Source organism: Phoca vitulina, unplaced genomic scaffold, assembly GCF_004348235.1.
Source record: "Phoca vitulina isolate PV1807 unplaced genomic scaffold, GSC_HSeal_1.0 scaffold58, whole genome shotgun sequence".
Lineage (NCBI taxonomy): Eukaryota > Metazoa > Chordata > Mammalia > Carnivora > Phocidae > Phoca > Phoca vitulina.
Genome location: NW_022589761.1, coordinates 2,061,939 through 2,072,695, shown reverse-complemented (window position 1 = coordinate 2,072,695; position 10,757 = coordinate 2,061,939). Strand labels below are relative to the sequence as shown.

Genomic DNA, 10,757 nt, shown 5'->3' with positions numbered 1-10,757 from the left:
TGGCACACACAAATCCCAGGTATCACGTTCTCTCATCAATAAATATTTCAGTTTGTATTTCTAAAAAACAACAAACGTACACCTAGAAAATGAGAATAATTTCTTGACATCATCAAATATCCAGTAAGTTTTCAAACATTTAGTAGACACAAGGGGGGATTTTATTTACGTATTTATTTGTTTACAAATGGTTTTTTCAAATTTTACTTACTAAATTTCCTCTATTTTCTTTCCTATATTTTTATTTGTTGAAGAAACCATGTCATTTGTCTTTTATGCTGAAGTTTGCTGATTGCATCTCCACTGTGTCCTTTAACATGTTTCTCTATTCCCTGTATTTCTCATAAACTGGGACTTCAATCTAGAAGCTGGCTATGATTTTGGCAAGACCACTTGACAGGTGGCCCTGTGTACTTCTGTCAGGAAGCATGTAATGCTTGCTTGTGTTTTTCTTTTGTCATTAAAAATTGTTGCCTGAATCCATTTTTTTATTCAGGGATCGGATTCTATCATTCTTTCTTCCTTAATTAGCTGCAAGTATTGTATAAAAGGTAATTTTCTTTTATTAACTACATGGTTACCTTGAGGTACATTCTTATAGAAACAAACTATAGAAATGATCCCTGAAAGTATAGTCTTGAGGTACATTCTTATAGAAAAGGCAAGTTAAATGCTGAATTCTTTCCCTATTTACCAGTCTTCAGAATAATGAGTGGATTGTCTGGCCTCCAAAGGGGGCCAATTCTATTGTTTAAGTATCACTATAAACTGCTGGATTCTGACAGGTTTGATGTGTTTCAGTCTGCTGTAGTTAGCATTTACATTGACACTCCCTGGTCAGCAAAATTTGTCATGTCTTTGGCCAGTAGACACCTCAAATTGGCATCTATGTTCTTTTGACATGACTCCAGTCATCCTTGACAGCTTTCTTGCTTTTGTATAAGACAAGGTATTCTAGGTTCAACCTCTACAATCAGTCTCTACTCAGCCATTTTGGTGGAAAATGGTATTTAGAGACCATAATTTGGTGGTAGGGATACCTAATACTACTGAGCTGACCATTGTATTTAGGTCTTTTTAGTGAACAGATAGGAAAAAATTCTCCTTCCCCAAAAGAAAATACATCACAAATTCAAACAGGCATTTTTAATTCCAATTTAGCTTTTAATTTTGGGTTTATATTTATATATTTTTTTCTTAGGCTAATGATATTCTAATGATGTTAACATAATTACTTCATCACTTTTTCCTAATACATACGTGTATGAGAGAAAGTCAGTTTCAGAATAACAATACCAATGTCACCACTACCCCTAACAATGTGAAATTGAAAACCATGTTTGCAGTTTTATTTTATTTTTATTTTTTGTTTTGTTTGTTTGTTTGTTCTTAGGATATAACCCACTAAGGACTTTGTTTTAAATTCACCTGAAGTAAATTCTCTCTGTAGGTTACATGATCAACTGTACACACATTCCATTTCATCTGTTTCATTTTGTTCTTGGTTTTTAGGAGCTACTTTTTTATTGAGTTATTTGTGTTTGGTAAAATGTAAAATATTTATCTCATTTCAAACTGAGTATTTCAAAAAAGATATAATCAGACAAGTCCAGCTTTTCTCTTTTTCCCTTCCACTCTTTTTCTTCCCTCCCTTCATAATTATACCTCTGGCTTATAACTTCACTAATTTAATATGAAATATGTATTTGTATCCCCTTTTCTTAAGTTATTAATAGCATACCATATACACTTTTCTCTATCTTGCTTTGTTTCACAAAACTATATATCATGGAAATCATTCCATCATGGTAGATGAAGATATACCTTGTTCTTCTTTACAGCTGAAGAGCACTTCTTCTTGACATCCCCATCATTCTTAAATACCGAGAGAGCCATCTAGATGAAATGTTGCAAATTATGAAGTAATTGGTTGTGTGTATAAGGCCTCAGTGAATTTAGGTGAGAATAGTCAAAGCAAACCCAAACAAATTTAAGTAATAACTGTAGGGGAAGCCCTTCCCCTATGACCCAGCATTTGCTCTACTGGGTATTTACCCCAAAGACACAGATGTAGTGAAAAGAAGGGCCATATGCACCCCAATGTTCATAGCAGCCATGTCCACAATAGCCAAACTGTGGAAAGAGCTGAGATGCCCTTCAACAGATGAATGGATAAAGAAGATGTGGTCCATATATACAATGGAATATTACTCAGCCATCAGAAAGGATGAATACCCAACTTTTACATCAACATGGATGGGACTGGAGGAGATTATATGAAGTGAAATAAGTCAAGCAGAGAAAGTCAATTATCATATGGTTTCACTTATTTGTGGAACATAAGGAATAGCATGGAGGACATTAGGAGAAGGAAGGGAAAAATGGGGGGGGGAATTGGAGGGAGAGATGAACCTTGAGAGACTATGGACTCTGAGAGACAAACAGGGTTTTAGAGGGGAGGGGGGAGGGGGGATGGGTTAGCCTGGTGATGGGTATTAAGGAGGGCATGTACGGCATGGAGCACTGGGTGTTATACGAAAACAATGAATCATGGAACACTACATCAAAAACTAATGATGTATTATATGGTGACTAACATAACATAATAAAATTAAATTAAATTAAAAAAATAACTGTAGGGGAAGCACTATTAGGAGTAGTGGCCATAGTGATAGAAATAATAAAGCAATTATGATTACTATTATGTATCAATCACTCATGCTGTACTGGAACTGGTGTAAAGTACTTTGCTTCAAATACCTCATTTAATTTGACTTCCTGTAGTATTTCACAATTTATAAGTGAGTCATGAGAGACCCACCTTCTTCTACATGGATATAACAGCTTACACACCCTACAGCTTACATACCCTTCATCGAGAGTTCCAAGTTCAAATATTCTCTTCTTCAGTGGTACACAACACAGCCACTTTCCCAAGCATTTCTGTGCATTTATCTATTGAATCCTAAGCCAGAATTTTACTGGAATGTAGGACCCCTCCCGAAATTCTCTGGGAAGCCTTGGAAAAGTCCAGGGACCATACAGATCCCCAAATGAAGGCACTTAACTCAAAATGGCCCTCGGTGAGTGATGAGTGCAAGCCAGCATGTCACTGACAAACAGGTGCTGATAAGCTTGGGCAAGGTCAAGTTTCACCAAGACCCTTCTTCCTTCAGCATGCTCAGCTGGGAGTTGATGGGTTGCAGCCGCCGATTCCAAGCTGTGCTAGTGTGTGGTATCAACCTTCTATATATCCTATCCGTTAAATGTTTTTGCCTGTTAGTGTGGCCACCATGCAAGTGAGACAATTTGAGGTGAGATTGTTTGACTAGATGCTTTCTATGGCTTTTGCTTTCTTTTCACTTTAAAGTTGTTGTGTTTCCAGACAGCAAATCATGGTTCCAATGCAAATGGGATTCTATAGCCAATTTTCAACTAGAGCTATACCTGTGGTGTGTTTGGATGCTGTGTCCTGGCACTAAGGGCAATCAAGATCTTTCCCCACAGACTTCCCACCGCCAACTCCATGAGGGTGAATGGAAGGGGGTCCCTGCACATGGCCCCAGTGCACATTCCCAGCCAGGTTACTGCTGCCATCTTGAAAAATGCACCAGGACCCTGCAGTTTTGGAAAAGACTTTTAGAGACACATTCTCAGAGGCATTACTCCCTCCTGATTACTAGACTAGAGTCAGTTCCAACTCATATTCCCAATCTCTGGTGGGTAACATGACCTGTCTTGCCAACTCCTGAGATATCTGCCCTAACCCTCCCATAGGCGAGCCTCCCTGCATGTGAATCCTGCGAAGAAGGTCACAGACACTGGTTTCTGCAGAATGCCCTTGGGCAACCACCCTAAACTGGATGATTGCTAGGACCTCAGGGGTGGGCTGACCATTCTTTTGTCAAGATATACCATAGGTGGCTTTACAGAGACTGTGGTGCTTTAATTCATTTTTGGACTCCTGGCCTTGTCCCCAAAGTGTTATATATAAGCACAGGGCTGAGGCTTTCAACAATCCTTGGGCTAGCTTCACTGAAAATTATGAGATAGGTAAGTGCAGACACTCAGCAACAGTGAGGAGCATGACCCCACGTGGACTGCTGGCTCATGTCACGTGTGATGCTGACTCAGAACAAAAGTGCGCCCTGTTGAAGAAGAGGCTCAGATGTGACAAGGATGTTCGCACAGACCAAAACCTGACCTGGACCTCACAGCATCCTTGCAAGTGGGGGCAGGAAGGTGATGTGCTTGGAGGGTGAAATGGAGTTTGAATCCTGCTCTGTGACTTCCTGTCAGAGCTGGGGGAGGTCAGTTGGCATCCCCGGCCCTAGTTCCTTTCTGTGCAACGGGGACAATAGGAATGGTACCTACCTCGCATGGCTGCAAATGAAGAAATTCATGAAAGAGCTCAGGAGAGTACCTGACATAGGATCTGTGCTTCCAAATGTTGATGACTACTATGTGCCTGGATATAAGTGTTAGGTTCCTGTAGGGTCTATGACTATATCCCCAGGAGCTCGGGATGGGGATGGCACTTTTTATTCCTATAACAAGTGGATGTGAAGAATTTTCTGCCCTTGCCTATCATATTCCCGGAACAACCAACGTACTTTATGGTCAACCCACAGCTTCAAATCCTTTATTGCCATGCAGACCAGCTGTGCTCTAGAAAAAAGTTTCACAAAGTGTATTCCTAACTTCTGTCAAAATACAGCACATTTTCTTTTGGGCACAAGAAGCTAACCCTCATGTTTTAAAGGGAATTATATTGAACAAGATCCTGAGACATAAGCCAATAAGGTTAAATACACTGTTTTTCCCATGATTTCCAAAATGCAGGTGCACAGGTGGGCACTGTGATCTCCAGCGGAGGTGCTGTGGGGTCCTGTGCACAGCAACCCAGTGAATAAAGTGAGCAGAGGCCCCCTTTTAATTTGTGGACTCACTACATATAAGTAGCACATCTATGTGATTCTTCTTTTTTTCATGCTAAAGAACAAATGCATTTTCTTCCAATGTCTTGCTAGCCAAACACGGCCAGCATAATGACACCAAATACAGAGTGGGACGAGATCAATGATACAGGCAAAGACAAATCCTCAGGTTCTATTTATATCTCAGATTTGGGCACAAATTCCAGGATTTTATTCATGTTGAGACTCCACTCCAGTTACGGTACTGCGAAGCATTTTCCGATCTGTATGTTCAGACTGAAAATCTTTACCAAAACCTCACCTGAGCAGACCTTCCAACTAGCTGATTTATGTTAGTGTCAGACAAGACACAAGCTGTCATTTCCACTTTTCTGATGGGAATGGAAAGTGTGCTGGTTTGGAGATTAGCGGCATCCGCTGGACGAGCTGGACGACAAGTGTGCATAGTCTCTCTCCCCCCTTCTTTGTTATGCATAAACCAACCACAAGGTAACCTCTCCCCAACCCGGATTTACCCGTTCATTATCTGTTCCCATCCACAGAAGCCCAACTCAGATGTCAGGGTCCTAAGAGTTAAATTGCTAGCCCCTCCGCCCCAGCGCTGCTCGTCTGCTCTCCCTGGGCTGGCTCCCTGTGATTTATGGAGGGCTCCATCCCTGAAGGGAACTGACAGTCACTCTCATTTTCTTGTGTTTCCCCCTCTCATGGCCAAGGTCATGAGCGAGGGGGCCCCTCCAAGTTTTCTCCACTCGTCCTCCTTCACCCTTACTCCAACGCGGCCTCATGAATCATTCCGTCTTCACGTTGAACTCCGGACGCTTCCCTAGCACCAAACTGCCCGACTTCCGCAATTTTTCTTCATTCTCACTAACAATTTGGTAATGAAATATTGATTTTTAGTTAGATTCAAATAGATGTTATTAAGTTTGCATTGATAAATCGTTCTCTTTCTCAGGCTGGAAGTACCTCAGTCAAATTCTAACTGTGCTTTCATACCTGGTGATGTATTAATCTGACGTGTCTGTCGGCTAGGCTGCTGGGGCCAAAGCCGGGGGTGCCAACCTAATTGCTGTCACCTCACACAGAGGGCATAATTCTAGCTGGTGCATTGCAAGGATTTTAGCCCTAAGCCCCAAGTGGGTAAATATTTCCTCTGGGGCTCCTACTTTTTAAAACTGTATCATTTCTCCACCAAGACTGGCTTCATATGGGATGAAGAGGTGGCCCATTAAATCTGACTTTCCCCCATGCTTTTGTCAACATAATATCTAGGCCGTATTAAAAAACCTCAAACAGACTGACAAGAGTGTGCCATTCCCTTGCTAAAATTGTTGGAGCAGCTCTGAGTGCTTGTGGGCAGAAGGTGTCGCACCCTCCAGCTTCGAGCAGGCCACCTGGGGAGGGTATGCAACAGGCATGGAGGCCAGCCTCCCGCCACAGGCTTCTGAGCACTCTGTGTGGGAGTATGTGGGTGAAGAGCCCAGGTACCACTGGGTCAGCATCTACCCACATTACTGCTTCCCGACCCCTCCCGTGTCTCCACCCCTCTTCCCACCAATCTCACTCAGGACCCAAATGTCCCCCTGGACCATGCCCAGGTCTACAAAGCAGACACAGATCACCAGGGATTCATGGCTCAGGAGAGTCTCCCCAGAGGCCATCCCTGGGATATTTGCCACTTGAAGGAGAGGGGATAATAAGGGCTCCCCCTCATCCCTAATTTCTGTGTCCTGGCTGAAGGTAAACCCTTGATCCAAGCTGAGCTAATCATTTGTTCACTATCCTGTCTGAATAATCGTTCAGTGTAGGCACAAGACCCAAAATAGGCCAGTCAGCCTTGTCTTCCGGAATAGTTCCAAACTGGAACAAAGGAAAGGATCCTTTTCTCCTGGGACGCCTGGGTGGCTCAGTCGGTTAAGCGTCTGCCTTTGGTGGAGGTCATGATCCCAGGGTCCTAGGATCGAGCCCCACGTCGGGCTCTCTGCTCAGTGGGGAGCCTGCTTCTCCCTCTGCCTGCCACTCCCCCTGCTTGTGTGCTCTCTCTCTATCTACATCTATCTCTCTGACAAATAAATAAATAAATAAAATCTTAAAAAAAAAAAATCCTTTTCTCCCTTGTGCTAAAGCCAGGATGTGGGCCCAGAAGCACTGGAGGGCACGTTCCTCACTCCCCACATGGAGAAAGCTGGCTCCCTTGGTCAGGGGAAGCCTGACCCGGTGCCAAGTCCCTTGTCCCAGGGTCTCTGGCAACACCACTTCCTTCCCTGACCCTGAGCACCGACTTTGGTTCTGGTTTCTCCCACTTGCATTCAAGAGTCCAGCCTTCTTCCCTCTAGTAACTCCTCCCATGAACGGATTAATCTCAGGCCGACTTGGACATTATGCTCTTGGTTACGGTCTCCAATGGCTTCCCATCCACCTGTCACATAACGCTACCAATCCTTAGCTGAGTGTTCTAGCTTCTCCAAGACTTCCTCACCCACCACTGCCCATAGTCAACTCCTCGCCCAGAGTAGCCACCAAGTTTCTTCATTTCTCCAATTCTGAAGATTTTCCCCAGGATGTTTTCTATTCTTAGAATGACTCCCTTCATCTCTGCATAAGTGACCCATCTTTATTCTCCTTCCGGGTGACTATCCTAAGCCCCCGGCTAGAATCAGCTCTTCCTCTGCATGCTGTGCTTTCCACTGTAAGTCATCGGCAGGAACCCTCCTCTGTGCTAGCCTGTAGGGGGATGACATACACACAGCCTGACCTTTTATTGCCTTGCCAGTGACTTGACCGCACCCAGCACATAGTAGGACCACTTAAGATAAACGTGTTGCCTGAAGTTATTAATTAATTTATTCACTCATTCTCTTCTTATCCTACCTATTTTTCAAGGCAAGATTAAATACCACCCCTCCTCTGAGCCTTCTTTGGTGTCTTCAGTCAGAATTAATCGCTTGCTTCTTTGTGTTCCCACATCATATTGCTTTCAACTGCTAATTAGCATACATTAATTAATGTGTACATTTTTAGGCACTCCTTTAACAATAACTTCTGAGAATCTACTTCCTTAGATTGAAGGTAGTTTCTAGGGAGTCTGTTTTCCACTCCTGACTATAAGCCCCTTAAGGACAAAAATTGGATTTGTTTTCTTAAAACCTGAGTAATTGTTCATTTAAATGAAATGTATTTTATCGCTTCTCGGCCTTTTGGCTAAGATCAAGTGTAGTATCTGTTCTTATCAGTTTAAATGAAATGCATTTTTTGAAACCCGTGGATGGGAATATGACCTTTGAGTCATAGGTATTTCTCCACATACCAGTTGCAAATGACAAGAATATTCAAAAATGAACTGGTTGAAGCAATAATAATAATAATAATAATAATTTGTAAGTTTACAATACAGGAGTCCAGAACTAGTTCAGGAGTCCTGAACTAGGGCTTCAGGCCCTGCTGGATCCCTCATCCCAAACAATGTCATTTGACTCTCTCCATTTCTCCCTCAGTTTTCCTCTGCACTGGCTCCGTTCTGAGGTAGGCCTTTGCCTCATGATGCCAAGATGGCTGCCAGAAACTCCAACCTTCCATCCAAACCTTTCAGCAACTGGAGGAGAGATGATATCTCTATCTGAAGTGTTTTCCCCTTTAAAGACTTAGATGTTCTGATTGGCTTGGCTTAGGTCATGTAACCATCACTTGGGCTGGTCCAGTTGAACCACATGAACTAAAGGAGAGGAGAAGTGGTCTCCAGCATAAACCAGCTACTGATTCCAGAAGAAGGGGCATGGATGCCTGGTAGGCACCTTCAGCTCTCTCCCTGCAGAAGCTGGCCTGTTGCCCACCAGGTCCCTAGCCCTGCTCCCCACACTGCTTCCTTGGATGAGAACAGGAGACACTCATAAGAGATATAGGCCTTTTCAACCTAGCCTCTCTGGGTCTTTTAAGAGACTGGAAAGAGTGACCATTCATTCATAAGGATGCAGTGGTCTCCCTCCCGCCTGCAAGGAACTGGGAAAACGGGATGAGACCAAGGCTATCAACTTAAAGCTACAAAAGGAAACTGGGTACCTGCTCCATCAGATTCCTTCTAAACTTCCTGGTCCAACACCGCAGAGCTGCTGCAGAATGTTCCAGATGTGTGAATGCCAGAGGTGGAGAGTATAGGTAGATTTTAGGCAGGGTGAGTATCAGAACAAGTCCCCAGTTCCTGGGCAGCAGGACTGACCCCAGCCAGCCTAGAAGGGGCTAGATGTCCCAATGCTTTTCCTCAATGTGGACACTTGGAGACAAAGAGAAACCCCCTACCACCCAATGGCCAACAGAGCTGGCCCTGCCATCGCCATTTAGCCATCCACTTCTGCTTCTGAATACTTCCATTCGGTATCCTCAAGGAAAATGAAAGGAACAGGTGCATTTATAATTGGTTACTGTGCCCTCACCATCCCCTCACCCCCAGCCAACACCATGCAGAAAACAAAGGAAGTGCATTTTGGGATGACTGATGGCAAGGTTGCCGGTTCATCCAGCCCCTTCCTCCTCCACTAGCGGCAACCCATCCTCCGTCTGAGCTTCCCGAGTCAGGCCTGTGCCAATTATCCTGAAGAGGAGTCCAGCTTCTGTGGCTTCCACAGCCCGAGAGCCCTTGGCCCCTGCTGCCCTCGGGCCAAGGTAGAGCCAGACGCAAAGGGAGGGAAAAGCCTCCCATCTGGCCCCTGCTGCTTGGGTTTCCCTCTTGCGGCCTCAGTGAGTGCCCTTTAGATCTGATTGATTTTATCTGTGAAATGAGCTGAAAATCCCTCCTAGGGAGAAATGCTCATCTCCCTTCCTCAGCCCAGACACTCCAGATAAATCACATTGCCCACCACCAGAGCACATGTGGGCCGAGGCCTGGCGGAGAGCAGAGACGGCAGGACGGCGGGACAGCGGGACAGGCTGCTCGCTGGGCCTGGCCATCAGTGTGGAGGCCTTTGGCTTCTTCCCAAGGCTGAAAATCCAGGACGCCGGCATCCTCAGCCACCTGGTCAGAACTGCCCTGTCTTCAAATACCTTGCACTTGCTGGTCAAGGCTTTGCCTTAGTTTGGGTTTCTACAGAAATAAATCCTGAGACACGGAAATGGGCAAGCTGTGATTTGGGATGTAGGGACCAGAGCCAGGGAAGAGAAGAAATCCAAGAGAGGGTGAGTTACAGATCAGGTGACCTCTGTGGACAACTTGAGCCACATCCCACAGCAGGCGGCCTCTGAGAGGCGTGAACTAAGGTTGTCTTGCTGGGGGGATGGGGGCCTGGGGCATTTATCCACTAACTCCTGTCCTTTACTCCTGAGCTGTTTGACTCCCCTGTGCTTTTGGCCTGCCCTGGGTCACCCACACTCCCTTGGCCAGAGAATACCCTCCACCAGCATGCAGGGGAACTGTGTACTCGTGACTTCCCCGGGGGACCAGGGCGACAAGCCTGGCTCCGTCCACCTCCTCAGCCTCCACCCCTTCCTGGCACCAGCCTCTCCTACTCCTCCCCAACTACTGAGCTGATTTCCCACTGGGTCTGCATGTCTGCATGCACCCCAGGAAGCCCTCCCCAGTTCCTGTATCCAGAGGCAAAATCTCCCCTATTCATCAGGAATGAGTCAGAGGCAAATAGGTGAGCGTTTTGGAGGGGGCGGAAGGGGGCGCATCTTTGGGGTCAGGACGGAAGCAGATAGAGGGGAGGCTTATTCCCGTGCAGCAGGGGCCAGGGCTCCGATCTCCTTCCTCCCCCCTTCCCCAGCAGGCCGAGTGCCTGGGCTTTCCAGGTCTCACAGAACATTAATGCAAATTACTATAATTCTTCTCTT

General features: G+C 45.1%; 2 pseudogenes; one reads left to right on the top strand and one right to left on the bottom strand.

The window, feature by feature from the left end:
* Positions 1-545: 545 nt before the first annotated feature.
* On the bottom strand, positions 546-639 carry LOC116623472 (annotated as a pseudogene).
* A 7,479-nt stretch (positions 640-8,118) lies between these two features.
* LOC116623484 lies at positions 8,119-8,288 on the top strand (annotated as a pseudogene).
* The last annotated feature ends 2,469 nt before the right edge of the window (positions 8,289-10,757 follow it).